Source organism: Biomphalaria glabrata, chromosome 11 (assembly GCF_947242115.1).
Source record: "Biomphalaria glabrata chromosome 11, xgBioGlab47.1, whole genome shotgun sequence".
NCBI classification, from domain to species: domain Eukaryota; kingdom Metazoa; phylum Mollusca; class Gastropoda; family Planorbidae; genus Biomphalaria; species Biomphalaria glabrata.
The window spans coordinates 40,679,227-40,685,781 of record NC_074721.1 but is presented as its reverse complement, the minus strand read 5'-3'; positions in this window follow the sequence as shown (position 1 = coordinate 40,685,781).

Sequence of the window (6,555 nt, the reverse complement as noted above, 5' to 3'; positions counted from 1 at the left end):
CCTATTTATATGGGCATGGGGTGCGGTGACTGAGTGGTTAAGCGCTCGGTTAAACTAGGGTCCTGGGTTCGAGTCTCGGTGAAGACTAAGGTTTTGAGTTTCGGGATTTTTAGGGCGCCCCTGAGTCCACCCAACTCTAACGGGTACCTGACTTTAGTTGGGGAAAGTAAAGGCGGTTGGTCGTTGTGCTGGCCACATGACACCCTGCTCGTTAACCGTTGGCCACACAAACAGACGACCTCAATATCATCTGTCCCAAAGATAGCAAGTTCTGAAAGGGGAAATTTTTTACTACTTAACTATTTATATGGGCCTATTTATATGGGCCTATTTATATATCTATTTAAGCCTGATTTATATGTAGGCCTACATTGACTTACACACGACATTTTTTAAAAATTAAAATAAAATGGCAGCTCTAATATAACTTTTAAAAAAATGCTCGTCATACTTGAAAGTTTATTTAAACCCAGGGCCGGATTTAAGTAAGCAGGGTGCCCCTGGCGGGATTTAAGTGCAGGTCCCTACACTTGTTCGAAAGTCTTAATAAAAATCCACTTATGAATAAAAATAATATTTGACCTATTGAGAAGCGCAAGCAAAGGTTTAACCAGGGCCGATTTAAGTGAGGACCCGGGGGGGGGAGCATGCCATATTTTAGAAGAATGAAATAGAGTAGACCTACTTGTAAATTTAATCTCATTAGCCTTATTTTAAAAAAAAATATTTAATATGCATATTTTAGTTTTGGATTGACGCACTGCCGTAAATCCTGAGCTGCGTCGGTTGTCTCAATGTTCATACCCTGCCCGCTCCCATCCCCCTTCGTCCTGGAGAAGGTTTGGACCAGGAAGTAGATTAACTTTAACTCTGAAGGAACATCCGAAGCATGTCAAACATTTTACAAACCACGGTGCTGCCGACCGTAAGATTTAAAGTACTGACGGTAAAAGTACGACTTAAAATAAAATCAAGCTGAAAGTTTCTGGCCTGTCGAAATTCTTTTTTTTTTCCTCTGTTGTGGAGCTCCTGTGCCGTAGACCCGCTTGTCCTAATTTAAATCCGGCTCTGTTTAGTAAACCCTTTGCCTGCGCGTCTCATTAGGTCAAATGTTCTGACGACTGTGATTGTGGGCTGTAGTTGCCTCCATCAGAAAAGCAATGACTTGGCAGAGATTAAGTCTTTCATTAACCTGCGTTACCAATTATTCAAATCCAGATCCTAGAAATGGAAGAGATTTACAAACGAAGAGATTAGAGACATGATTAGTTCAGCGATTGGACCCCACGATGACCTGCTAACTACTGTAAAAGAAAATCCCCGCAAACCAAGGCTCTATGGCCCTAGTACAAGTTCCTCGGGGATCGCAAAGACCTTCCTTTAGGGAACAGTACCAGGCAAAAGAAGAAGAAACAGAGAAAGCGATGGGAAGACACTATAAAAGAATGGACAGGCCTGCCATTAAAAAAAGGTTCTACCCAAAGCAAGAGGAAAGGAAAAAGACGGACAAAAGATCTTGTGTGGTGCCCCTCGATTAAACAGACTAAGGGATAGGAGAAAGTGAAGTGGACCAATTATTGCTTGATAGCTACGCTGGGATTGAAACCTGTACCGCATGGTGAATAAGCACATGATAAAGGTAATCTTTCTTGTTGCCTTCGAAAGATGACGGTACAACGACTTCGTTTTAAAGGCTAGTTTTCTAAAGATACAGCTTAAGATCGCCGCTCGTATCCCTACATTTGAGAAAAAGAGAGCTGTAACAGAAAAAAGTTTCAGACGACAAATTGAGAACTGTTTTCGATCTCGTATCTGTCAACGACTTCATATGTAATCAAGAAAACATAAAAAAGAAAAAGAAAACTTATATTAAGTGTAATTGTATCAATTAATTTGATTTAGTCATGCAATTAAATTTGTAATAGATCTAGATTTAGACTAACATTAGAAAATATTTGTACCAATTATAATGGTTTCGCCAAATTTCATGCTATAATGGCTTTCTAAATGCGCTATGATCCTATCACTTGCCTGGACCAGTTGGGAAAGGGAGGGGTGAGAAAGAATGAGATATCTGGGTCACTGGGTAAATGTTAGCGTGATCGCTTTTTAAATGTCTTTTATGTAACAAAAAAAATTGTACGTCCTGAATTCGAACTCGAGCGCTAGCCTCCTCGGGCCAATACACTAACCACTGTGCCAGCGAGGTGCTTATGAACATTGAATGTTTAATAGTGATATATTGTTATTGTTACCTAATCCTCTAATGCTTTTTAAAATTACAATTTGTTAGACAAAATGATCAGATGATGAAAATATCAGGGGATGAAATGACCGGGGGATGAACTGACCAGGGGATGAAGTGACCGGGGGATGAAGTGACAGGGGATGAAATGACCAGTCACCGACAAAAACAATTTCTTTCCTTTGTTTTCGATTCAAAAAATTATAATTAATTACCAATAGTTGATTAACTAGTTACTTTTAAAGTATTGATTCATGTTTTGCCAGGTAAAAAAAATAATTGTACAAAATTTCAACTTGATCCGAGAATGGGTGTGGGAGAAATAACATATAAAACTTTTTACCAGACAGACAGACCGACAGACAGTGTTGATATCCGCTTTTTAAACATGTATCTCAGGTCAGGGTACGTACATACCTTCTCCAATCCTTTTAAACCTTCGAAGACTGAAGACAGTGCTTTAATATTAAGTATGTAATCTATAGCTATTGGCCTACCTTTTAATATTGTTATAAACCTGGTGGTGGCACAGATGGGGGTAGTGGTGTGAGTGTAGTCAGCCGACGCAAATCGCCCCAGGCCAGCGCTAGACGAGCGGTCAACCGTGACGAGTTACGACGGTCAGCCGAGACGAGTGTCAACACGGCGGTTTGGGAAGGATCGACGGCGGTCCGGGAAGGATCGACGTCGTGAACAGAGCTCAGGAGCGTCACGAGAGTTGTAGTCATCTGACCACCTAGAAACGTCGAGCGGCGTTCTGTCCGGTTCGAGAAGGCCAGTAGGGACCCTATATAAAGAGCGGCGGTGTCGCAGTCAAGTCGGTTCAGAAAAGAAAGTTCACGGCAGGGGTTCAGAGCCCGGTTCACTACAGTCCGGTCGACTACAGCACAGTTCAGCGGTGTGGTTCTGTACGGAGCATTACGACGGTTCAGTGCGGAGTACTGTCAAGTACAGTTGAGACGAACGGCGTCTTGATCTTGGTCTGTGATCGATTCCGACACAACGAGCCCAAGTGTGTGAAGTCAGTCCCGAACTGTTGAACCCAGTGCAAGCCCAGAACGAGACGGAGAGGCCAGTGCAAGAGTTGATACGGCGGAACGGTGTTATCGTAGAGATACTTGTACAGTGTACGTGTTGCCAATTGTACAGTATTGGCTGTTATTTATTCAAGTATTAAAGTGTTACGTTCCTTTGGAGCCCTGAGTTGTCAAGTTCTTTAAGTTGGTGGTGTATGGTGCAGTTTGCAGAGAGCCTGGATAGTGAGATTCGTAACAATATATACAAAGCTTATATCAACTCTGTCTGGTAAAAAGTTTGAAACTTTTTTTCTTCCATTTCCTATTCTCAAGTTAAAACTTTGCGCAATAGTTCATTGAACCTATCAAGACATGAATCAATTTTTAAAAATGCTTTCAACTATTACATCAACCAATCTTTCCCGGGTACGTTTAAAAAAAAACAAATAAAAAATCAGAAGTCAATTAAGTTTTATCCCCTGGTAAATCGGACATTTTCACAATCATGTAAACAATGTCAAGGACACTGAACGCCCTTTTTATCAAATAAAAATAAAATAATTGAGTTATAAAGTTAGTTATGCATGGAAGTTGATTAATCAAATCTTATTTATTACAGTCAGTCACGCAGTGTTTCCCAAACTGTTGACTAAAGTGTACCCTTGTAATTCCGAGTACCCCTCGCCTTGCGTCTTTGAGAAGAATGAACACAATAACTGGGTATTTGAACAAAATCCGCGTAGTTAATGAGGTGCAACGCGTACCTCTTCCAATGTCTTCCCGTACCCTTGAAGGTACGCGCAGGGCCGGTCTTAGGCCACTGCAACCTATGCGGCCGCAGTGGGCCCCGCACTTTCATAGGCCCCGCACGAATTCAAGGTGTAAATTATTAAAATAAACCATTTTAACTTTTAACTTAAAGGGTTTCTGGAATTCTCATCAAACTGTAAAATATGCGAAAAGTCATGAAAATCTCCAGAAATTATTAAAATCTTCTGAAAACTGATTCAATTCTCCTTAAAAACAGACAAAGTTGTCATTTCTGGGTGTCATACAAGCTAATTTGACAGTGGTTTTGTACTTAGTAAAGTAAATAAAAGTGAATAAGTGAAATAAGTGAATAAAATGCAAAGACGTTTATTTTCTAATACAAAATCTTAATTTTCATTTATTATCCTTATCACAACCCAGAATAGGCCCCGCGCTATCCGTTTCGCAAAGGGCCCCGCAATCTCTAGGACCGGCCCTGGGTACGCGTACCCCACTTTTGGGAAACACTGTGCTAGTGAGTGGACAATTTTTCTTCAAACAAGTTTTAGTTCAGAGTATAATGCTTCTTTTTTTATTGCAAGTAACAGATCATATACATATGCCTGGTCGTGCGGTTTGCGCGCTGGACTGTCGTTCCGATTTATCGATGGTCCAGGGTTCAAACCCTGCCCGCTCCCATCCCCCGTCGTCCTGCGGGAGGTTTGGACTAGGAAGTAATTATCTTCAACTCTTAAGGAACATCCGAAACATGTCAAACAAACAAACAAAAACAAAACACATTAGCGTTTCAACACTTTCCTGTATTTTGTCTACTGGACACACTAAATCGATAGCTATTTAATGTTTTTCCGCCATGTTTGAAAGTCTTTAAAAAAAAAGAACAACTGTCATTTCATTTAACAGCTTACGAAAGACATAGCTGGAGATCTCTTACAAAGGTCGCAGGATAGATATTTGAGACCCATAGAAATTCTACTCCCGATGACAGGTGCAAAAAGCGAAAAGAAAAATTGACCTCCAGCAGAAAACTGATTAATCTGTGTTTAAAGTGAAAAAAATAAGTAGGTCACGGTTGGTTCTGCGTAACCACTTTAAAAAAGTCTTTCTGGATCTAAATTCTTTCTTTATCCTCAGCAAAGACATGAATAAATATAGACCGGAAAAAGGAAATAACTTCTTGTAACTTGAAAACATGTATATCTATTGTTGTCGGATTTCCGAATTCTGAAAAGTTGCATGATCTTCAGTCTTAGAGATTAAACAAAAATACACTGCCTCCTTATTTATATTAAAGTACACAAAATTGCAAGTCACAAATTTTCGTTTCATAAAACTCTTTAATTGGCCAGTCTATATTTATTTATGTCTATGATCCTCAGATTCCAAAGATAACATCTTTCCCTAGTCTCAAACTTTATGTACTTTTATAGTTATAAAAAGTGTAACGAAGCTAACGGAACAATATTTGAGACTCCTTGAATACCTTTAGTTGATTTGATATGAGAGTTGAGCATGGTACATCTGAACTTTGTCCAAATAAAATACTTAAAGTAAGATAATACATAATACAATATGTTACCTTATACAAAGCAAAATCAAATACACACGTTAGAAAAAATATGTTTTATTACAGTAGTTAACTAAATTACCACTTTAAGTTACCCTTTGCTAATTATAATGACATGAGTCACATGACTACATAGAAGAATCTAAAATAACGACATGGCCACTGAACTGAATCTAATACAACGTCATGGCCACTGAGTTGAATCTTAAACGATGTCATGGCCACTGAGTTGAATCTTAAACGATGTCATGGCCACTGAGTTGAATCTTAAACGATGTCATGGCCACTGAGTTGAATCTTAAACGATGTCATGGCCACTGAGTTGAATCTTAAACGATGTCATGGCCACTGAGTTGAATCTTAAACGATGTCATGGCCACTGAGTTGAATCTTAAACGATGTCATGGCCACTAAGTTGAATCTAATACGATGATATACCAATGGGTTGAATCTGATGCGTTGACATGGCCACTGAGTTGAATCTATTACGATGATATACCAATGGGTTGAATCGAATACGATGACATGGCCACTGAGTTGAATCTATTACGATGATATACCAATGGGTTGAATCTAATGCGATGACATGGCCACTGAGTTGATTCTATTACGATGATATGCCAATGGGTTGAATCTGAATGCGATGACATGGCCACTGAGTTGATTCTATTACGATGATATGCCAATGGGTTGAATCTGAATGCGATGACATGGCCACGAGTTGAATCAATTACGATGATATGCGATGACACTGAGTTGAATCTATTACGATGATATGCCAATGGGTTGAATCTAATGCGATGACATGGCCACTGAGTTGAATCTATTACGATGATATGCCAATGGGTTGAATCGAATGCGATGACATGGCCACTGAGTTGAATCTATTACGATGATATGCCAATGGGTTGAATCTAATGCGATGACATGGCCACTGAGTTGAATCTATTACGATG